We start from the raw sequence: 24,581 nt of genomic DNA on the forward strand, positions 1-24,581 counted from the left end.
ATTTCAACAGGTTTCATAAAACCCCACGTGGAACTCCCTGGAGACTGCACCATCATATACACTGAAGGTAAAACCTACTCGTACTCTTTCATAATGCACACATTATATGTAAATGTAACGAAAATCACTTAAATATAACAGAAAACTAAGACCGGTGAGCTAATTAGCCATGAGCTTAATTTTGCACTCTGTTTGATAATGTAAGCAAAAACATAATTATTCCACTGTGGACATTTTGTTCCCCTATTGCACAATAACAGTAGTTCTCTAAACACCTGAGCCTAAATTCACTACACGCTTTGAGCACCAGATTGCATTACAGTATTATTATCTTCCAGTACTGTACTGCAGTTGTGCAATTTCCTCAGCTCATAAACATGCATGTTAGTAGGCTAATTCTAATAAAATCAAAACATGATAATCAACTCCGGAGTTAAACTGTTTTCATATGACAGGGGTGCCATAATAATTAATTGCAAGTATTAACGCATAATTGAAATTGAAAAAGACAAAGAGAAAAAGGTTAATGGTTCTAGAGTTTCCAATCAGATGAGAGATTATTTATTCAGTTTTTTTTTTCTTGTGTTGCTTATGTCCCTTTCAAAAGTCTGTCAAAGAAAAAAATAATTAAAATAAACATACTGTATTTTGTCACTCATCTGTAGAGGTATTCATTTTAGTAATAATTCTGTTTTTAATGTTTCAGTATTGCAGACATCTGTCTCTGAGTTTTTCTTGTGTGATCTAAGATATAATATCAGATCATAAGACATAAAGTGTATCTGCTGTCTGCCATTACTGGAAGAAAAAGGCCCTCGTGTTTTCTGCTCCAGACATCTAGAGTAATTTGAAAAATGAATTTACATGGAGGATATTAATATACCTGGCCAAATTCAAGACAATTGTAAATGCTAGGGCAGATGACTCATTTTAGCCTTTTTAGTATTGCTATGTGTTTTAATGCCTGAGACAGCCGTGGCCGGAGGTATTATGTTTTTTTGGGTTGTCTTTCCGTCAGTCCCATTCTCGTGAACGTGATATCTCAGGAACGCCTGGAGGCAATTTCTTCAAATTTAAATTTGATTTTGGTGGTCAAAAGTCAAAGGTCAAGGTCGCTGTGACCTTACGTCAGTCCCATTGTCATGACAGCGATATCTCAGGAACGCCAGTCCACTTGGACTCAAGGATTACCTGATTAGATTTTGGTGGTCTCAAAGGTCAAGGTCACGGTGACATGGCTAATTATTATGCAAGATGACATCATCGGGCCTTCCCATGTTATTGCCTTGAACGCCTTAGTTGGTTGGATTGGTTGGTTAAGGTTTACGGCCGGGACACACTGGGAACGTCAGCGGTGCGTGGCGGCTGCGGAACCCGTTGTTTTTTATTTCTGCGCCCATGTTAACAAGTTAGAGCTGCCACTGACGTTGTCACGTTAGAAATAAACGGTAGGCGTTCCAGCATTCCTCTCTGTCCTTATATGCAGCAACAGTGTTGCTGTGATCATTTTTTTTATATTCTTCATAGGCGGAAGTAGGCGATCGGTCCATTTTGTGTGGTAGGAGAGTCAAATGATAGATCAAATGCCCCCTTTTATGTGAACGTGCCCAGAGCCTGAGGAAGAAAACACAGGCAGTTGATGACCACCGTCGTGGTACCCGTTATCTCTGATTGGGGCTTTAGAGTTTGTCGAGCCGGCTAAGGCAAAGAATATCTGGCTCAGTCCAACTTGCTTGGAGGTACACCCTTCAGGTCAGGCTTTGATAGTATGGATGCTACATCCCTACTAGAGAGTAGATCTGAAATCTGTTTGACACCAGGTGATTTTCATTGAAACGATTCTGTTAAAATCACATCTGTTTGATGAATCTAGTAAAGATAGATGTCAATGGTAACCCTCTCTATATACTTTCACCTGGTTGCACGATCAGCGAGCTTAGCAGCATCACTTTGCCGTCCATGGGTGATTACCTGGTCAGGCTGACCGGCAGCAGCCTCGGAGTGACAGGCCCAGGCACTGTGCTGAGGAGAGGAGGGGATCAGGGCTTAGAGGGAGGCTGCGATGCCTATAGCCTACAGTAATCCTGGATCACAGAGTTAGCTCCGTTAGCTTCTCCCACTCACTGCGGGGATTAGAGACACTGAGCTGACCACTATGATGAAACACTTGCAATATCTGGGGACTGAAGGAGACCTGGCGGGAGGACGGGTGACTCAGGGAGGATGGACCCGCATCAACTGACAGCTCTGATGGAGACGTCCACTGTGACTTTCTAATGAAACCAGAGATCATGGCAGACTAATTAACATGATTTCCATGTGGGCATGGGCTAATATGAAAACTGCATAGTGAGATTATCCTACCAGCAGTATCTACAGTAGATAAAAAAATACTTAGTTATTTAAACAAGCAAACCAGCTGAGGAAAATGTTACTTGAATCATTGATTTCATTTTTATTTACAAAAGAAAAGTGAGTCCAAAGTCCAAACTCCCAGAATCACTTGAACCCCATTGCTATGTCCTCAGAGACTGTGGTTTAGTCTGAACATATTCTCATAACGGTTCATAATATGATATTTTACGAAAAAGTTATTCCTCCTTTTTCGTTTGTTTTCCTGCGAATGTCCAGCAACACATGTTAATTTCCGCTCATTATGCATGCAGTCTTTTCAAAATAAACTTCCGTCTTCACACCTAACAACTAGCTTAGGTTTAGGCAATAAAGCCTCAATTTGCATTGATTTGCCTCGTTTCATTCATGGAGGACTGTGAGAGTCATGGAAAAGCTAAATGCAGAGGCTAAATGGAGAAGCTAAATGACGCAGCAAATCCTATAGCTTATACATTTAGTAAAATCATTAAGGAATAGCAATTGCAAATGGAAAAAGAAGTTGCCCTTTTAAATGCCTGATTAGAACCAGTATTCTCAATTCAATTTGTGAATCCAGTTACTTTGTAATTTTGTCCATTTATTCATAGATTAATAAATTAATTTGTAAACACATTTATGAATGCCTATTTGTATTGTACAATTAGTTATTAATCAATTAAATGCTCTATTACTATTTACGTGACTCTCGTGGTCCTCCATAATTGTAGACGCCGTCACCTTCCCACATCTCTTGCACAGGCTTTTTTTTATGTAAAGGTATATTTGTGTACATGAATGATGTAAGTGTGTTTGTGTATAAGTATACAAATGTATCTGTTTGTATACTATGTATTAATAGTATGTGTAATCACTGTATTTTTTATGTGCACATAAAAAAAAAATTAAATACTTTAAGAATTCAATTAGATAAAAAGGGTATTTTGCTTATGTTCTTTTGCCACATTACCAGAGCCTTTTGCAGAACATAACTTCCCCCACTAAGATTCTTCTTCTTGGGTTTTGTGATCTAGAGAAAAGTGAAATAAATATGTCATGAAGACCATTCAAGGCTTCAGGTCCTAACTGAGGAAGAGCATGCAAAGTGTTTCCAGTTGAAAGGAGATCATGCAACCAATAAACATTAACGCTGATTAAAATATAGCAAGTTTGTCATTTACACAGTAAATTGCTTCTGTCAGTTCTTAAGTGCCACTCAGTGCAGGTGTCTCTGACAGGTTGGCCAGCTGCTGGTGATTATTAAAGGACCAGTCGGATTTTTCTGTCTTTTTCTTTTACGAAAGTTCAACTTAAAAGACGGTTAGAAAGAAAATGCAACAATAATACCTTGATATATTTGCTGAAGTTGCCTGACAGGCTACAGGAAGTTAAAGTCAGATCAAGGTTAGTTCGTTTGTTTTATTTGAAATTATTGCTTCTATGGCACAAGTAACCATGTGTACATTCAGATTTCATGTCAACCACTTTGTGTTTTCAAGAGTAAAATAAGTTCAAACTGCAGAATCGGACTCTTGATGTATAATGTATGAGTGCATGCAAGATGCAGCTTCTTCACCCACTGCTGCTGGCATTATTTATCAGCTCTGTACTGAGTCATCACATCCAGACAAACTGCCATCTCTCAGAGGAAGTTTCTCTGGGTTTTGCAACGGAATAGCTTATTTATTTCTACACACATCGCTATTGAACGCTGAGCTTAATGTATCTATTAAAAAAATGGATTCTAAAGTAGATTAAAAAATGTAAGAGTAAAGAGTAAACATTTAAGAAATAGCTTAACATTTGGTTTGCTTCTTTTAGTTGATTTTGTTAGTTTAAGGGGCCGTTCACATGCCGCATTTTTTGCGACCTCAAAAGCATTGTTTTCAATGTAGAAGATTCGGTTTCCCCAGTCTTAAAGTTACTTCAAGGAACTTTCATTTTGGGTTGATTTTTCACGCCCCCTGTGGACAAAAGTGGTACTGTTTCCAAGCACCAGACTCCCCTTAAAAAAACTCTTATTTTACTGCAGCAGGGTTTGACAGTCTGCCCCGTTCAGTCCTGGTTCTGGTTCTCCTGTGCCTCCCATCCCACCAGCAGGCCCAGCAATATGGCCTGAGTCTCCAGCAGCGTGGTGTCGGTGTTGGCTCACATGAAGCATGCGGTGAGCTCCAGGTCCTGCCGCCTCAGATGGACCCTGCTGCCCCCGCATGCAGCTTCTTTACATCCGCCATGTGAAAGATCCTCCTGACCACCACCTTGTCTTTGGCCGGTCACGTCTGGATCAGCGGGGAGGAGCCGCGCCCGCCTCTCCGCCTCCTGCAGGTCAAAGGCGGCCCTGCTGGAGTCTGAGCTGGAGGAGTTACTGGTGAACCTGCGGGCTGTAAATCCTGATCCTAAATCTGATGTCGTGGGGAATCAGACTCGCTGACGAGCATTGAGAATAACTACATAGAAATAGCTAATCCTCTCGCTGATGGTCTCATTTACTTATGTAGGTCATAAAGAGGAATCAGGATTACATAGAGACTGTTTCATAAACCAGTTAAAAGTTCCTCAGAGTAACTTTAACACACTTCATCATGCGGTCGAAAAGTCAAAAAATTACCACCTCATGTCTTTTCCTAACCACTTTTCCTTGACCTTGAAGGGAAACCTCATGAGGTCAAGGAAAGGTGTGAAGGAGAATGCATAAGAACTTAGGAAAAGACACAGGTGACGTGGCAGGTGTTATTGACGCAGGTCTGCCGTGGTGAAACTACAATGTTCTGAAGATGGACTACAAAAGGCGCTGCTTCCCCCCGTGCGTTCTTACATAGCTCTTTCACTGACACACTGCTTCACCAGCGGTGTGTTAAAGAGAGATACTGCAGGTCCTTCTGCTGCTGGAACACTTTACATCAATATATAATAAATCATTATCTGACCTAATGTGGACAACCGGTGAAAAATATCACTTCATTAAGAAGGAATATATGATAAATATTGAGTTAATTGTTGGAGTTATAGAGAAGGTGTAGGACCATATACTTCTTCCTACTCCTTTTCGGATATGTGATATTTATTTATGTTAATTATTTGTTAATTGACAGTTTGCTATATGTTTAATGTTAATTTTGTTTATTGTCCTTGTTTTGTTTTTAACTCTTTTGTTACTTGTTCGAAATAATTAAATAGAAATAAAGTGAAACAAAATGATTGTCACTGTCCACTCATATTTATCAACATTAATCCTAATTAGTATATGACTGTATGAAAATGACATGAAAGATATTGTTTGTTTTCATGAACGGCAGAATGGTGCATCGTTTTAAATGCTGCTGCCGAAAGGAACTGTGGTATATTATTATCTCCTTTCCTTTAGTAAAGGATGCTCAAGTGTATCCTATGTTAATGGAGATAATAAGGGACGCATTGAAGCTCCTATCCTTAACATTTAGAGAATTCAAACAGCTCTTATCACAGATGATACTGAGATACTTCCGGATCATTTCCCTCTGTTAGGAACCTTTCTAAGAGAAAAAGACTTTTCAAACCGCAGCCCAGTTGTAGATGTGTTTCCATTCCAGTGCCCATTTTGTTGTTTGTTGGTGTATTTTTCTTCCTCCTGCAGACAACCAGATGACCGGACGTGAACCTTGAGTGCAGCTACAGTGGACTTTGATACCGCTCAAACATCAATGCAATGTCAGGTTTTGGGTATTTAACTCCTGATAGCACACGCAGTTACTTCTTCTTCTGTCAGCAGTCCGACTTTTTTCACAGTCGGAGAATCACACTGCAACTGTTTCTCTCCACCTACGCAGACGCAGCACAGACGAGCCTCTTTCTCTGGGGATCGTCAAAAGACATTCTGGGAAAATACAGGAAATCGCTACTTGAAGTAGAAGTAGATGAGGCAGCTTGAGGGAACATGGTTCCACCAAAAAAAAAAAAAAAAAAGTAAATTACAACACTTCATCACTCGTGGGACACACTGAACATCACAAATTGATGATATCTAACAGTGTGAGAGTATCCGCAGGTGGATTTTTCCTTTCACCTCAGAGTCAGTAATGCATGGCATTAACCTGGATCTTTTTTTTGTGGAGATAAACCACATTCTACAGAGACCACATTTCATTTTCAAGGGTTTTGTAGATAATTTCTCTAAGAGCTCCCAGTTATGCCTCACTGCCGCAGTGATGGCTCCATTAACGCCACCAGGCCCATTTAACCTAGTTACCGCTCAAACAGCAAATGAATGTTTCACTTCAGTGTTCATGAGGGCCTCGCGTCACATTTTCGGGGCTTGGTGAGATTAATGGCATCAGTCATAATGTGGTAATATCTACCTCTGTCTCAAGGAGCACCCAAACAGGAACCCCCCGATATGTGACCAACATTTCATGGTTCTACAGCCGTTTTCTTTCAAGGACACGCTATATAGTAGAGTGAAGCGGCGGCCCGCTCCGGAGCTAATGGACCTTGAATGTGGAATGTTCCAAAAGAGTGGGCTCCTGACTCCGGAGTGTGGCAGGCCCTGATTACAGAAGTGACAGTCTGGACATCCAGAAGAATTACTGTGATTGTTCTGCTGGAGTCAAAGGAAAGGGGAGGGCCCGCGGGATAAATCACTCTTTATCTAGTCTATCAGATGATTCCATAGTGCGTATAGCAATAACAATTTCTCCTTGAGGACCCTTGAGCAGTGTGTGCTGCACTAACACAACTCTGAGCACATCTTTTTAGTATAAGATGCAGTTTAAGAGCCCATAAGAAAGAGGAAAATTACATCAGAGCTCCACCACCCACATTGTCTTTCTTTTGGATCCGCATCAGCCTTGATTCTGTCTATTACTGCGCATAGTTCACCAGCATCTCCTGCAAACATGTTTCCCTTGAGTAGGCATTTGAATTATCCACTGATGGAGAAGGAAAGTGAACGTTTACGATTACAAAACAAGTCATTTTGAATCATTTTGAAAGCCTTGCCAATACAAGTTTGCATTTCTTAACAACAAGCGGGTTCTTCATTCCTATTTTAATGCCTGCTGACCTTCGGTGTCAAGAAGTCTGCAGCTCTGCACATCTACCATTTTTCTTTCAGTCCTCTCAGACATTACTCAGACAACATAGAATTCAGTCCCAGAAAAAATGTTAGCACAAAACAATACACATATCTTCAAATGTTTCCGAGCAGACTTAAAGAGGTTTCTGAGCGCAACTTTTTGCAGTTTGAGGGTTACCTTCTAGATATGACCGCGTTAGCCTCCGGCCAGCAGCAGTAGTCAGAATCATTTCACCGGCTGTGTGTCTCAAATACTCGCTGCCTTGATAACCGGCTGCTCACGGACCACAGAGAGATGTGTCGAGGCTTTTCAGGTCGGGTAGAATAGCTAGCTTGCTTCCATGGCTGCAGAAGGCTGTTTGCGAGCCAATTAGTTTCATATGTGGCAACGGGGTGTCGAAATAGTCAGCGGATGGGAATAGAAAGAAGAACATAGTGTCTGTAGCATTGTTGTCGGAGAAGCCAGTATTTCAATTCAGCATGTTTCCTTAATCTCGGATGACATATCATGGCCATTTTATTATTTATTACAATAAATCAAATAAAGAATTAAATAATTATTATATTGGTCCTTTAAAGGTCGACTAAATCTGCGTTCTTTTCTAGGTTTTTCAAATGGAAACACTTAACCATTAGCGAAAAGCAGTGACGTAGGTTACCGAAGTAATGCTACTCACTAAGGTTTTTAATAATGTAAACGCTAGCATTAGCTGAGTCAATGTTAGCTGTGCTAAGTTTATAAATAACTGAAAGTGTTAGTTCCAATTTTTTTAAGTGGGGTTATATATACTAATTACTGTTTTTGTCAAGGAAGTCTTTGAAGAGAGCAAAGTAACGGCTTCAGTTCCCCGTCGCAACGGGCTGTCTGATGGCGAGGTAAAGCAGAAAAACTTATTTTATTATTTTTTCTAAAATAAGGCCCACCTAAAAAAGTTACTGTAAGTAATACAAACTATGGATATACACACATATATATATATATACATATATATATATGTGTACGTGTAGAATGTCGTCATGCAGAAACCTACGTCAGGTTATGTGGGAATTTTTTTTAGCAGGGATAGGGAGAATAGCATTTTGATGCTAAAATATACGTACTTTGACCAAAATTTGGATTTGAATCCATAAAGAACACCACAGGGAAGCTATTAATATAATGAATTGTCCAAAAAAGAATGCACCAGCCTTTTAAAGTTAAATTCAGGTTCACAAGTATTTGAGTCTTAGTTTTGGTACAACACAAAGTGTGCAGAGGTTGGCGTGATTGACGGGTGTGTAGCAGGTCCGACTTTATGTCCAGTCACAGACCACCAAATTAAAGTCAGGCTTTATATTAACACAATATTTATCTAATATAACTAAGTGTTTTTACTGCCTAACCATACCATAAACTAACCTGACCCACCAGATGGTTTGTTAGACAGAACCATCTGAGATGCCATCATTGGTAAGTGATTGAATGAACCGTCTGTCAATCAAACTCTTGCCGAAGCCAGTCGGGAGAAGAGTGAAAACATCTTTTCTATCGAGAAAAAAACGTCAGTGCCATTCTTTGCTCTTCTTCCAATGAAGAAATACTCTCTAGTTCTGATAGAACTGATGCAGCATCTACGCTAAACTCTTCAGGAACCGTCCAGTCTCGACGTTCTTTCTGGCGATCTGAAGTCAGTACAGTGTTATTAGAAACTACAGTAACGATTAAACGAAATGCTTCTAAGAAACCAGAATTTCCTTTTAAGTTGGTAGCGATGTCAGTATCAGGATGCAGGGTCCCCTGCAGTGTGTATGTAAGAGGGGAGCTGAAATGAGCTCTTTGCTGCGTTGTGCCTTGAAGTCTTGAAGGACACGCTGTAAGCCCTCCACCTTGTGAGGCAGGTCATGCGTGCTCCCTGATATACTTTTTTTTTTTCATCCTGTCGGTGATAGCAGGGATTACAAATGTCTTCTTTTGTTTGCGACTAGCAGAATGTCATTCTTTTGTTCCTCCTTCCTCACCCTCAAACACGCGGCCGCGTCCCAGTCTGACAGCAACCTCTCTCTCCCTGATTGTTTTACCAGTTGCCTTTCATTTACCTGGCCCACTTCAAAAAAAGCAATGCATAGTCAACCGCCTCCCTGAGATGAGGTCAAACACATACAGAGCATTGCCCACCACTCTTTTTATTACCATAAATGTCAGTAGTCCTCTTCATCCTTTGCACACTTTTATTACACTGGTGGAAATGTCAAATGTATTTGCAAGTCATAACACCGTGATGGCCCTGAGGCTGAGGAGAGTGCACTCTCAAAAATAATGACTTTTTTTTTTTTTTTTACCCGCTGCTCTTTGTTGCACTTCAGAAAGCCTAAATTGTGAAAACTAAGCATATAGCTATTACCCCATCTGTGTTTCTAATATTTCTTCTCCTAATAGGCTGCAAATCCTTCCTCTTTGATCATCCGCTGAACTCCCATTCGGAGGTCATCAAATATGTATACCTCCCCGACTGTGTCATCCTAGCAGTGCCTCGCAATGACATGTTAACATATAGGAATATGGCCTAGAGGGATATAGTTGTCATGCAGCAGCTGCACAGGAACTTTGCTTGCTCTTCTCCCCTCTTGGTTCGCTCTCAGTGCTGCATAAGCTCTAAGCGAGCCAAGGCGCCATCTCTTCATGCATAATGATAACTCCAGAAACGCATAAATTGAATTTGTTTCCTGACACTTTTTCTTGCAGTTTTGCATGTTGTCAACACCGTGACAGTTGCTCACGTCTCTGGCGGTGGGGCCGGCAGAGAGGCTTATTAAGGGTGACACGGTGGTGGAAGAGCGCTGCTGACATGACTCATTCAGAAAGTCATTGACATTCTTTGTTGCACGACTCTGTGACCATGTAGTGTATGATGTTGTCATTGAGAGAGAGAGAGAGGTCATTAAAACTGTGAGCTAGTGGACATCACAGACCGTGAGGTGTTATGCGTAAGTATGAAATCCACCCGAGGCCAGGTGTAGTGACTTTATGCTATAATATAATGGGGACATGTGTATGTGTCCAGAGTGGATGGCCATTTTCTGTTTGAACAACACATAAGCAGAAGAACAATGAATACAAGTACTAGAAACCTTAAAGGGTTGGTTTAATCAACTCACTCAGTTAGTACAGAATGCAGCTGCTCGCCTTCTGACTGGAAAAAGAAAACTTGATCACCAGTTCTGGCCTCCCGCCACTGGCTTCCTGTCCGTTTCCAGATTGATTTCAAGATTTTGTTGCTTGTTTTTAAGGTTTTAAATGGGCTGGCACCACCTTATCTAACAGAACTATTGCACCTTCATACTCCGGTCAGAGCACCGAGCCTTTGCGGTGGCCGTCCCTAATCTCTGGAACAGTTTACCTCTTCAGATTAAAACTGCTCAGACCACAGAATCATTTAAGTCGCTGCTGAAGACCCACCTCTTCTCGCTGGCGTTTGATTACGTTTTCTGTTGTGCTGCTGCTCTTTTATTGCTGTTATGTGCATATTATAGTTTTTGTTTTGCTCTGTACATATTTTACTGTTTGCTTTGTATTAATTTTTATTATGTACATGTTCAGCACTTTGGTCAACTGCAGTTGTTTTTAAACGTGCTTTACAAATAAAGTTTGACTTGACTTGATTTAGTGGTATCTAGCCATGCAGACAGTTTTTATTGTATGTGAAACTTTATTTAGATTTATTTCTACCAAAGAAATGGTCCCAGTGTTTTTGCAAATGTTACTCAAACAGGAGAAAATAGTGCATTTGTTGGGGACTATTTTCAGTGGCAGATGAATCCATATTTGGTGCTCTAGTGAGGATTTTGGGCAGCATTACGGTGTATGCTGGATTGAGTTCAATTAAACTGCAGTGTTTGTGTGTTCATGGTAATGAAGGAACATCTCACCCAGTGCGACAATAGATGTGTTTCCATTAATGTATTTTTATGCACATTTTGAAGTATCACATTAGAAAAGTTGTATGGAAATGGCACAATGTGATAAAACTTCTTCAGTTGCGCAAAAAAGTTTTTACGCTCGCTTGAGGTGGTTTTTGCCTTTATCAAAAAAGAGTTGACGCGCTAAACAGGATATGGAAAGCTTTTGCCGAATAAGTTCTGACGTAGCGAATATTTAATTCACATGACCCATCAGCTCGTACATTAGAATCATTTCATTAATTTGTCTTCGGACAGCATGAAACATGGCCAATACTAGCTGACATGAAAGAACAATTTCAACTTGCCCAAATGATACAAATTCCTGAAGATCTCTCCATTTTTCTCTTGTAGATGGGTTAGATTCGCCATAGTAGGAAAAAAATCCCGAAGATTCGATCACATCATTCTGCATACTAATCAGCCATGTGGGAATTTGTTTTCAGGATAACAAGCTGTTGGACAAATGGGCTTTTGGTCTAATGGGACATTTTTCTGACTATTAATGGGGTTCTGGAATAATACGCCTTCTCAACAATGGTCAGTTCCCACATGAAGCGTAGCCTATACCGCCAACTTCTGATGAAACTGTGCTTTGTGCAGCCGAGTTTATTCGCTCCAAACCAGTTGATGGAAACGCGCCTAATTTGCATTTCCTCCTTGAGATATTTCTTGACAATTGAATGAAAACACGACAAGTGTGCTTCATTAATGTGTTTTTAATAGTTTATGGACAACAATGGATCTCTATAGTGCAGAGGTTTTAGATACACACACAATACTTCTTAGTGGGATAAATTCATTGGTGGTTTTGGTGGATGAATGGATGGACTTATGGATTATTTTAATTATTAGTGTATAGTAGGTATAAAACAATGAGACAAAACAATGGAATTTTTTATGGAAAAACTAAATTCTTATGAATTCCACAGCATATAAAAAAATGTGATGTGGCTTCAATACTAACTCCAATACTATTCACCCATCATTTAAAAATCTGGTGTCACATTTACTCGAGGAGAAGTAGTTCTGGAGAGTAACCTAGTCTCATGTTTGTAAGCTAGTGCAGAGGAATCATTGAGCACATTAGAAGCTGTGGAGCAGAGTAAGGACTGCATGGCTGGACTGGCCTGCTACTGCTAATGCTCACTGTCTGCTGGGTCAAGGTGGAGAAGGGAGGATTGTTCTCAGGTCATGGATGAAGGGATGTTTGAGCCCAAAAGCCCGCAATGTCCACTGTCCCATAACTGAGGAGATTGTGTGTGTGAACCAAGAGTGAAATTTGCCCTAAGCCTCCTCCACAAAAAAAAAAAGAACAAAACTGTACACTGTTCACACTTGATGCCTGGAATAAGTGGTGTCGAACATCTAGGCAGGAATAAAGATCTCTAATAAAAATCAGTCTAAAGGCAATCCTATACACCTGTTCACACTGACTGGAGAAGTATCGTTATGTCTGCAGACATTCTGATGTGTGCAAATGAGAAACAATGTGTCAATATGTGAGAAAGTACTGCGGCTTTCCTCATTAATCATCAACATGACCCAGATAGTGTGTAGTCAGCTTCGGTGAAGAGCCCTGCCTTCGAGGAACAAACAGACATTATATCTATTTCTCAGACAAACTCCACTGAGCTCTGTCCCGTCTACACAGACAGGAAAATAGAAGAAGCGCACGAAAAGGAAGCATGGATTAATGGAATAACTCTTTCTCCAATGCCTCTATAGTTGCATCATTTATGGAATAATATATCACCTGCAAGTACTCAGGTGCAATAATGTTGAGTCCTGGAGAGAGTGGTAGAAGTTCTGTGGCCTAATCCAATTGAAATTGTACCATGGGTATGACTCAGAAACTTGTACTCTGCCAATCAGGAGGAAACTTGTTTTCTCCAGCTGAGTCCCTTGTGTTTCGTACTTTTAGAGCCCTGGCAGCGGGGTGTGATCACACATTCCAAGCCATAATGGAAAAGTTTACTTTGGTGCATATCTGTATTTGGCTTTGTTTACATGGCCTATCACGACCAAACCACAGCCGGTAAACTAAAGTTACATGGACTTGCAAGAAGCCTGTTAAGTTGGCAGAGATCAGACACCCTGTCATCCCACAGGGCAGCGGTTCACAAAGTTTTCTCCCCCTTTGCATCACTAGTTTTCTTGGCCGTCTTGTACAATAATAATGTCAGTTTGCTTTCTGAATGAATCTTACCGACCTGTATCATTATAGCCTGTAACTACCAACATCAATGATGGCAACGCAACAATAGAGGGGAGCACTTTACATCTGTGTTAGACGAGTCAAAATGTCTGCTGTGAAAAAAAGGTCAATTATTGTTGACTGGGACGAGACGAGAAGTCTGTTACAAAACATTGGCATTACTTCTTGTGTAGTATCACCCAATATGAACATTATTCTTTCGGAGACAAAAATGTTGTGTGTTTTGATGACAATGTCAGTGTGTGTCGTCCTTCAGGGTATTTTTGATACTGCCACTAGGAGTCGCCAAAGTCCCAAATTGTCAAATTCTACATGTTGGGGCTTCAAAAAATACTGCCAATCAACATCATTTGAGATTTTGCACAATTCTCCAAACCAACATTCTGTTTAGCAAGTGAGTTTCTGACACTTTAGATCTAGCTACTTTCATTGGAAAAGAGTTGGCAACTCTACACAGGACACACTGCATTTTGTTTTTCTTAGTTACTTCGGTTGTTCCATCGTCCTCCATTTCCACTACTGGGGATAGTAACTGCAAAGAACTTACATTGACCCCCTCTTTGGTAACTGGGGATAGCTACTGGGAAAAAGAAAAAGCGTTTTCCTCTTCCTGTTTTGGTTGCACAATGGTTGACGCACTTCCTTTGTGCTGTAAATGCAGGCTTCATTTTCCCAGGAGAACGTACCCAGTGCGGAGCGAAAGTGAGGCATTTAAGGAACCGATCTAAACGCCGTTGGTGTCATTATTCCACGGCTATTACATTGTGCAATTAACATTTGCTTCATAATTGAAGCAAAAAGCTTGTTTAGTGCCACTTTGACATATCACAGATAAAGTTACGTTAACTTTGGTGTCACACCATCGTCCTGCCTGCTGCTTCTTTTTCTTCTATCTAATTTGCTCGTTATATGTCGCACCAGAGAATTAAAAGATCAAAAATAAATCTATTAATTTTAATGGAATCGTTTAAATCAGCAGATTCACCTGCTGGGATGAAGTTACTTTGCACAAATCCTACTCGTTAAGTTCAACTTTAGTGAACTTTGACATGCCGATCGGCACCGGTGACTAATAACAAACCGTCTTGATAATGCTAGAGTATACTTGAGATGACAGTTCAAACTGCACACAAGGGGAAGGGTTTCCTACGGCTCCCAGTGGGTATGGGAACTTCAGAAAACAGCAGAAGTGTTGCCTTTTTGAGTCACATTGAGTAACATAACGACGTGGCGTTAAATGACACACGAAAAGCCTGAAATGTATCATCATGACACGCAAAATCTCCTTAAAATGCCTTGCTATTCGTATGCCTTCCCATGAGATCAGGTTGGTTTATACAAGTCCAATTTGTGCGACAGCGCCCTCGGAGATCTATGTATGCCAGGTGCCACACCTGCTCCTCCATTCGCCCTCTTATGTTTAGTAGGAAACATCCTCCTCACAGTAAACTTGGCTTTAGTGAAACGTGGCGAGAAATGACTCGGTGCAATCAAATCTCCTGTTGATCAGTGTGCAGAGTGAACACCCTGCCAGTCTTGTTGTGGCTGGCCCGGTGCAGCAATGTTCAGGCGCTCTTCGCTGTGAGTTTGTTCCGCATGCTGACCCGACTCCCTCGAAGAAGACGCCTCTCCTGTGGCACCATGTGGCCAGACAGAACACACTCGTCCTCTCTGACATTCTTGTGTGCCTGTAGCCTGGGGAGAGAGCTTTTCATGCTCCACTGTGTCCACAGAAAGCAGCGCCACTTCAACTCCCAACTGCTGGGAAGCTGGGACCTGTTCTGTGTTACTGTACTGTGAGTCAGAGAGTCCAGACTACTTTAACCTGTTTGTATTTTATCAGGGAAAATGAGGCAAAACAACCAAGATCCATATTCAAGAGGTGTTATTCGTGGAAAAATATTACTTTGGCAAATAACAATTTCCCTCTGACTTCAGATAAAAAAGGTTCTCATTCAGCATTTCTTTTACTGAGGATTTGAGGTGCATCACAAATCCCTGTCCAGCCCCAGCCAGCTCCATCATAGAGCCATTGGTCCATTAGAGAACTGGCCACGTGAGAAGTATCTCAGACTCCAAGAATAGAAAAGGACATATGGGGAGCAAATTATGATCTGGCCCTGGTAAGTTATATTGGAAGGAAAATTCCTTCTTTTTGCTTGTTGCTCATTGTATTATTTTCTGTTGTTGTATTGGTTGTATTGGTATTGTTTAATTGCACATATTTGCATGTTATATTCTCAAAAACAAATATTAAAGCTGCAGCGGGTAGAATTGGAGCAAATATGATTAAAAATAATTTATTTCTATGAAACAGTCACTATATCCTGACTGTAGTGCATGAGACAGGTAATCCGAAAAAAAATAATCATGTTCCTCTGTGTCCTCCGGTGTCCTCCGAATGGCATCTACAAGATTTCACAGACCGGAGGAAAACAACCAGTCAGAGCTGATCTGAAGTCTGCCGTCTATGAGAGCTTGTGAACTTCGACCAAATGGTCAAACTAGGCAGTCCTGATCAAAAATGAATTAATATTCTGTTACTGTAATGCCTATTTCTCTCCTTAGATGTTTTCAGAATCATCTTGTAGTGTACGGTTAGCTGTAAAATGAGAAAGTTTGTGACCCGGCAGCCATGTTGAGATCAGTTGAGGAAATACCAAGCACCGCCCGCCAGTCGGAGCACAGCCAATAGGAACGCTCTCTCTCTGAAATGAGCTTTGATTGGTCAAAGTCTTCCATCACAGGCTAGATGTTTTAAAGCCTGAAAACAGAGCCATGAGGAGGTGCAGAAGTCTAGTTTTCTCTCAGAACACTTGAATTACAATATGCTGAAAGCTTATTATGGGATTTTTGCCCAATGATGCCGAAAACGTTCTGCCTACTGAAGCTTTAAAGTCCCCTTCAGTGGCAAACTGAAATGCACAACACTTTGCTGTACTTTTAATAAAATGAATAATACTCACAATGGCTTTAAACGTGAAAATAAATAAACTTAAATAAACTGTGCAGGTCTTTTTAGTGCCATTTAATGGTAAATGGATGGACATGCATTTATAGAGCACCTCTCTAGTCTTCCAACCACACCGCACTTTTACACTACATGTTAGCATTTACTATTCACACACACATTCATACACTAATAGCAGAGGCTGCCATACAAGGTGTCAACCTGCCTGTCAGGATCTAATCTAAATAATTTAAAATTTAAAATAAAAATAGGGTCCAGGTTGAAAAATACCGCAGTTAAGAAAACTCTCAACTTTATGGTTTCTGTCTACATTCTGTTTTAGTCCTGTGATATTCTAGCACATGTAGAATTTTGCACATCTACATTTGCACATTTACTACATCAATTATTTTCTATTAAAGAACAAAACCTCGTAACTTGCACACTTGCTAATGTATATGGTGGGTTATTCTATGTTTATAAGTTAGATTTTGTTATGCTAGTTGTAGTAGTCGGGTCTATTTATAGTGTATTCCAATATTCTTTATATTTTGTATTCTATGGATATGTATTTATCTAGTGTTGACATGTACATTTTATTTACTGTTCCTATGCATTGCCTGGATAACCTATCTATCTATCTATCTATCTATCTATCTATCTATCTATCTATCTATCTATCTATCTATCTATCTATCTATCTATCTATCTATCTATCTATCTATCTATCTATCTATCTATGTTATCCTTTAATAAAACAATCACAGTGACAAGTTGAAGTAAAGGATAGGCTGAGAAATGAAAACAAACCTTGAATAACAGTTATATTTTCATAGCAGCTTGGGCTCTGCCATACAGAAAAAAAAAATGAAAAACAGATTTAGAAGAATAGCCGTGAAATGAAGAGATTCATTTCAAAATGAGATATCCACTGTTTGATAAATGTGTCATCTGCTCTGATGAAATGATTGCCGGCATCACATTTAAACACCTAATGGAATATCATTTCTCAAATGCTTATTTCAAGACGTGTAAAGCAGTTCCACTTTAGATGAAATAACCACCTTTGAATTTTTTTTTTTTTTTACCTAACATGGATATAAAGCTCATATAGAATAAAAGCCATTAAATAAATACAGAGTACTATGAGCATTGTGAAGCATAAATGCCACGCGTAGGGATTTAGCAGTGGCTTTAAGTATGGTATTAAACCCATCAATTTGCATTAATCAGCTTTGAAGTGGCTGAAGAGGACATTAAAAGCTTAGTTTCAATAAGGTTTATTTTTTTTCTATATGCTACAGTGGGGGTTCCAAAGTTTGGGCTTAAAGCCTTTAAGAAGGAAGTGATGTGTTACTCATGATTACTGCTACGCCTCAATGCAGTCTCACTGTTCCTGCAGTGTGGGCACCTGTGACCCCAAATATTGATTTTTATTTTCCAATTCTTATTTCTTCTTTTTCTTAATTTATATGAATTACTTGAGGACGCCAGAGGGCATGGCTAGATTAAGCTGTTATAGGCGGCCTAACCTCTGTGGACCACCTCTTCAATACCACCACATGCTTATGTTTACCATATTCACCATCTTAGTTTAGTAGGCTTATAGGAATGTCATTAGTTTTGCAGATATTTGATCATAACAACAAAAATAAATTAAAATTTTCGACCTGATAAAGCTAGATAAATATCCTAAAAGGGACATTAATCTCATGACAAATCAACAAAAAGTGATGTGTACATCCAATTAAACGCTGCATTTAGTACCAGCTGTGAATGGTGTATGCTATTTTAGCTGCGAGTGAAATATAATGCCTAACAATACTCTAGATGTGACGAAAGTGGGGCATGTAGTCCTACTGCTTTTGCTAGGTCACCTTGTGAAAGAAAAACATTATTTTTTGAAATATTCCTTATAGCTGGAGAAGGCAGCATTTTTACAAAAACCTTCTCCCATCCTTGCCCACTGAACGTCAGCTCACAGTCAAAGCGCAAACTCAAATTTTTAGCTGCTGGCTTAACATAAGCTGATAGGCTTCCAAGTTTGTCTTGGAATAATAGTGTGTCTGGGGGAGGAAATAAATCAATCTCCATATTGTCCTGATAAAAGCTGCGAGAAACTTTGAGACAACAGTTGATGTTAGAAAAGCACGTCCAGAGGGGAGTTTAGTAGTATTATTAATCAAATTAGTTGTGGTAAATTGATTAAACATTACTTTATTTAGGAAAATGCACATTAAATTACAACATCAACTGCAAAATAAAGGTCTTAAAATTAGATTTCGACACAGGACCCCTATACATTTCATCAATAAACATCAACATTTCTAAGGAGCAATTCCTGAAGGGGACCCCAAAGGTGTGGCCAAAAAAAAGCTGTTTTAACAGTTAATCATATATTAAAATGTATATCGAGGAAATCCTAATTACTACCATACTAGATAATTGAGAGGTAGATAACTTAACCCCTTAAACCCCTTCAGTCTTTCAGAGGTTGTAATGGGCTCACTTTTCAAGAAATCCATTGGTACCAACCATGTCATTCGAGCTTGTCGGAAAGAACGCTACGAAGTTACGTAAAATTTTGGCGAGGTAAAACCTGCATGGCGATTTTCAAAGGGGTTCCCTTGACCTCTAATCTCAAGATATGTGAATGTAAATGGGTTTTATGGGTACCCACTTTTTACAGACATGCTGTAATCACATGCAGTTTGGGGCAAAAAACATGCAGTTATAAGCATGCAGTAGAAATGTGTTATTTTCTGCTACTCTAAAAATGTTGTATTTGACTATTTCTGCATACTGGGGTCCCTAAACAGTCTTGAATTACATAAATTGGGTATCACTGTAAAGCTGAGACTCTTGTAGATCCAATGAGCCCAACTGTATTCATGTGTGATAATGTAACAGTAGCCATTTCATTGTAGTGAGACCATTTTTTGAAACTTGACCTCACTGTATAAAATGACCTGTGGTGACCTCTAGGATAATCACAGCATCATGAAACTTTACAGCCACAAACTAGAGACTTAGAGCATTCAGAGGATGGATGGCTTTCTTAGGTAGATTGACAAAAAGGGGGTTTCTGATTAATTTCCAGAAAAGAAGTGCTCATCATCCAATCGCCAAAAAATGCAGTTCTTGCAGAAATCTCAAAATGTTAAAAGTTTTTGATGCCAGATCACAGCATGGCTTTTTCTACAGTGTTCCTCAAAGTCTTGGTGTCTTAATGTGGTATTTCGGGGGGATTATTGATAATTTTTATCAATTCTCCAGTGGAAAATGTTTAAATTTAGCACCAAATCTGTGTAACAAATGGTATCAACCCAAAAATTGCTGCAACAAACTTTTTTTTAATCATATTTGCTCCAACTTGTCTACTTCAGCTTGAACCTTTTGGTTGCCAAAAAATGTCTTACTCAACATTTGTTTCTACTTAGCTCCACCCTTTTGTGTCATTTCTGGTTGCAAAAAAAACAAGATAACAACAGCCAAAATGACTTGAGGCTTCAATGGGTGACGTCACAGTTGCTATATCCACTTCTTATATACAATCTATATGGTCTTAATTAGTTATTTGATGCTATAGAAAAGGGGGGGGGGGGTGAGATGTAACTTTAACTTTCCATAACGGTATTTGTCTGTTTCAAACATAAACTGTATATAAAGGTCTTTATATACACTATGAGCTATGGTTCATACAGTCACTGGGAAGCTGGGGGTCTGGGTCTGGGGATTTACCCACTACAGCCATTTAGTCATTATTTAATTTCTTAATTTTTTTTTTTTATTATTTAGTTCATTCAAATAGTTCTGAATCTCTTTTCTGACCTCAGCCCGTCTCTGTGCTGCTGGAACATGTGACTTTCCCCTTAGGGATCAGTAAAGTCTTATCTCTTATCTTATTGCATATTAGTCTACTTCATAGATTGAAACTCCACGTTTGAATTCAAAACAGTTTGGAAAGTAAATGATAATTTGTTCAAATCCAATCGACTTTGTCCTCTTCCAGTCTTTATCTGCTTGATATTTCCAATCAACGACTTGTCGTGGAGAGCATTATTCGATGGCACGTTGTGTTTGGTCGTATTTTAGCTGCAAAACATTTTGACAGACACCAGATAAAGACTTGTCAGTTGGCACAGCCATATTGTTTTCCCACCTTGCTCACCAGAAACCATTTCCTTCCAGACAAAACTGTTTTGTGATTGTGCAAAACGAAGAAATAAGCCCCTCTGTCTCAAATGCCACTTGTCAAATGGATTTGACTGACACAGATTGCAGAGGATAAGGTTTCAGACCACAAATTTCTAGCTTGACGTACTCGGCAAATCTGGCTTACCAGTGAGGCATAAAGAACTGTCGTGTTCCCTCAGAGAGGTTTACTTTGGAGAAAACTTTGTCTTTCAGACCTTTTGACAGCATCTCAGGCGCCACTTTCCCTTAATTTATGACCCTGAATGTGTTCCATTGTTAAAACCTTTTAGTCATTCTTAAACAGTTATCAATTTTAACCTGTATTCATCTGGTACTACTGGACATGTTTACAGCAATTGTCGTTCTTCCATGCCTTTTCTCACCTGTAACTCAAAAATAGTTTATGCTACATGTACTCTTCATGTATCATTGTGTGCGTAATTTAATGCAGTTTCTAATATTTCCATAATACTTTCCATAAATAATTTCCTGAAGACAATACGAGTGACAACTGTGCACATCGCTACTAACTGGCAATCTTTTTGGATGACTTTATAATCATATTAAAACTCATTGACCTTAATGTATTGGTTTATAGAGTGGGAGTGAACGTATGGAGGACATTACATCTGTAACTCGGTCATTACATGAAGGTCAATGAGTTTTCATGGGATTATTGGGATTAAGTCATCCAAAGATCAAGCCAATCAGCATCAATTCAGACAGCAATCGCACACATGTAGTTGAGGAAATGCTCTAGTTTGTGAAATGTTTCCAAGTAAAAATGAAACGCTATGTTGCGGCCAGACCTGAAATTGCTAAGAAGTAAACAGAAAATGTATCACAAGTAATTCAATTTCAAACAACAATGAAGCAACGGTAAGGCAAGCGATTGCTTTGATGCTGCAAGTTTGCAGTAAAAATTGGTGCTTTCAAAAAAAGGCCAAAGTACATCTGTATTTTCAGACCAGCTCCTGGTTATAGAATTCAGCTGCTCCTCTATGATTCCATCTGAGGGCCTTTATTTTGCAGACAGTCACTGTAGCGCCTCGGGTAATTGTGCAATAGATCTCTGCCAGATGGTGACCCTCTGCCAGTGATGCAATAATGGGGACTGGACTCTCGCAGGTTAATTTTCTCTGGCTCGGCGAGAGATTTTCCCGGAGCCCCCTCGCTCTTTGATACAGTTTAAGATCCGCATCCTCAGCCCTCGGCGCTAGGCGACCGCTTCCTCCGTCATTCAGTCGGACCAATTCAAAGCCGAATTTGTCATTTTAGCAGCATGTGGTTTCAGCTGCACCCGTTGAAATGATGACAAACTGTCATTACAGGTCAGACCCAACAACTGTTTACTACCTCATCTATATTCTGCAGCCTCATGTCCTTCCTTTTATTTACAGCTCATGGCCCCACTTTCACTCTCACCTCACCCATGTTGTTATCGCCATCATCATCGCAAAAAAAGGCAGCAGTTTCAACTTCCGTATTGAAAGCAGAACATTCTCATATTCTCAGTGTGGCAGTTTTGCTGAGGGGAAATATTTCACCTGTGATGAGCTCTGTGTCGCAACACATCCGCAGAGCTCCATCCCTCCTCCTCAAGGAGTTAATATCATCCTGCGAGCATTTCTGGTCAAGGTGAAGGTCAGCACCGACATGATTTCGGCGCTGCTCTATCGCTAATAAAGGCCAGCGGTGGCCGGCCACTCACACTCTGCTGTCAGAGTGACACACCTGATCAGCCCCTCTGCTCCTCGGAGGGCCGGAGCTGCTCAGGCCGCAAGGTTACATCTTCCAAACCTTCACAGGCCCACTGAAAAGGAAAATTGGTCATATAAAGAAAGATGGCATTGCTAAACTGCATACAGTATTGTGCAAAGTGCAAAAGGCAAAGTGTTTAAAGCTGTCCCGAATGGCCACACTCAAAAGTAGGGGCGAAAGTGTGTGTTATTAGGTCATTACATTTGAATGAGCTCTGTGGGAGCATGAAGGTGCTCAGCAAATTTCATGGCCACATGCATATTAAATATATGTTGTGTGTATTTTTCACATTTTAGCCAGAGATTTCTACCCCTGGAGCGGCACGGTGGTGCAGTGATTAGCCTCACAGCTAGAGGGTCGCAGGATCAAACCCGGCTTGGGGCCCTTCTGTGTGAAGTTTTGCATGTTCTCCCCATGTTAGCGTGGGTTTTCCCCGGGTGCTCAGGTTTCCTCCCACAGTCCAAAGATATGCAGGTTAGGTTCATTGTTGACTCTAAATTGCCCGTAGGTGTGAATGTGAGCGTGAATGGTTGTCTGTCTCTATGTGTCAACCCTGTGATAGATTGCGACTTGTCCAGGGTGTACCTCGCCTTCGCCCAATGTCAGCTGGGATCGGCCTCAGCCCCACCGCAAACCTGAATAGGATAAGCGGTTACAGATAATGGATGGATAATGGATTTCTTTCCTGGTTCCCTCTGAATACTGCTCACATCTCAGATTTCTTTCGGCAGCTAAATAGGTCTGGTGTTTTGCCCATTGATGGTTGTGGCCTAGTTGTAAAAATAACTGAGCCAATCATAGCTTTGTAGGTGGGACTGACAATGGGACGCCATCTTTCTACTAAGCTACAATAATTATAAATAAGTTGTGAGCTTTTAAATCTGCACAATTCTTTGATCGACACAACAAACATTAAGGTAATTGCTCCTCACAGCAGCTACCTGCTAACCACTCAACTGAAAAAAACATCACCAGGATGGAAGATTCAGTCACCATTGATTGGTTAGTGCAAAATAACCCCCATCCCAAAACACGTACACAATGTCGGACTGAATAATGATGTGAAAACAAAATGTTGAGACTGTCCTCCCAAGAAAAATGTCAGCATCAGGTTTTTTAAATGAGAGGTGATCTGCAATTACGTTTTTTGGAACCTGAAGTGACCATATTTGGACGAGAGGGTGGAGCTGGGGGAGAGCGAGGCTCGGTAAATCCGTGAAGATCTCTAGTTCAAATGCCTAAACACAACCTATGTTTGTCTTTAATGGATAAGCGACCTCTGTGGGCGTGTGAAATATTACTCTTCTCTGTAAGGAGCAAAAGTAGAAGTAGTGTGACATTGTTTTAAAGCCTCAAAACCACATTATGAGGTGGTGGGGGTAGTTGGATGGGTCAACAACTTGTGAGGCTTTGACATTGGAAACCGCTGTTCACTTACGACGGTTCAATCCCAATAATTAATGTTGGTTTCTTTAAATCATGTCGACAAACATTCCCTTCATCACCATTCATTGACACCACCTTGACTTGCGTACCAACCTATCTGCTGAGGATGCCATTAACCCTACTCTTCACCGTGTAGCCAACTGCAACACATGGAGAACCCTGACGGTGACTCTGTCTTATCATTCTGGCTCTTCTCTTTATACACCAACAGTTTCACATCGCATCTCTGGGGAGCATGAATGTGCCAACTACATTTCATGGCACATTACATGTCAATATTTCCCTTGTAGAAAATTTTGCCAAATGGTGTTGAAATAATGAAAATGAGTAGGTCACGAATTTTTTTTAGAATTCATCTTTTGAGGACCATGAATATTCAAATTCCACAGCAATCTGGCCAGTAGCTGCAAAGATCTTGCTCTTGATCAAAATGTTGCACAAACCAACACTTGAGAAGCTGACCAACAACAACCAAGTAAAAACTTGCTCCATCAATGAGACTGAAGGTCCAGGTTTGCTTGATATTTGATCAAATATATATAGGAGACATAATGCTGTTCTGTTTGGACGTATAGATACATACTGTAGGCTATGCCTTTAAAGTTCCCACATGCCGTGGCTGCTGAGCCGAGGTTCCCTGACAAGGTAATCAG

Source organism: Sebastes fasciatus, chromosome 18, assembly GCF_043250625.1.
Source record: "Sebastes fasciatus isolate fSebFas1 chromosome 18, fSebFas1.pri, whole genome shotgun sequence".
Lineage (NCBI taxonomy): Eukaryota > Metazoa > Chordata > Actinopteri > Perciformes > Sebastidae > Sebastes > Sebastes fasciatus.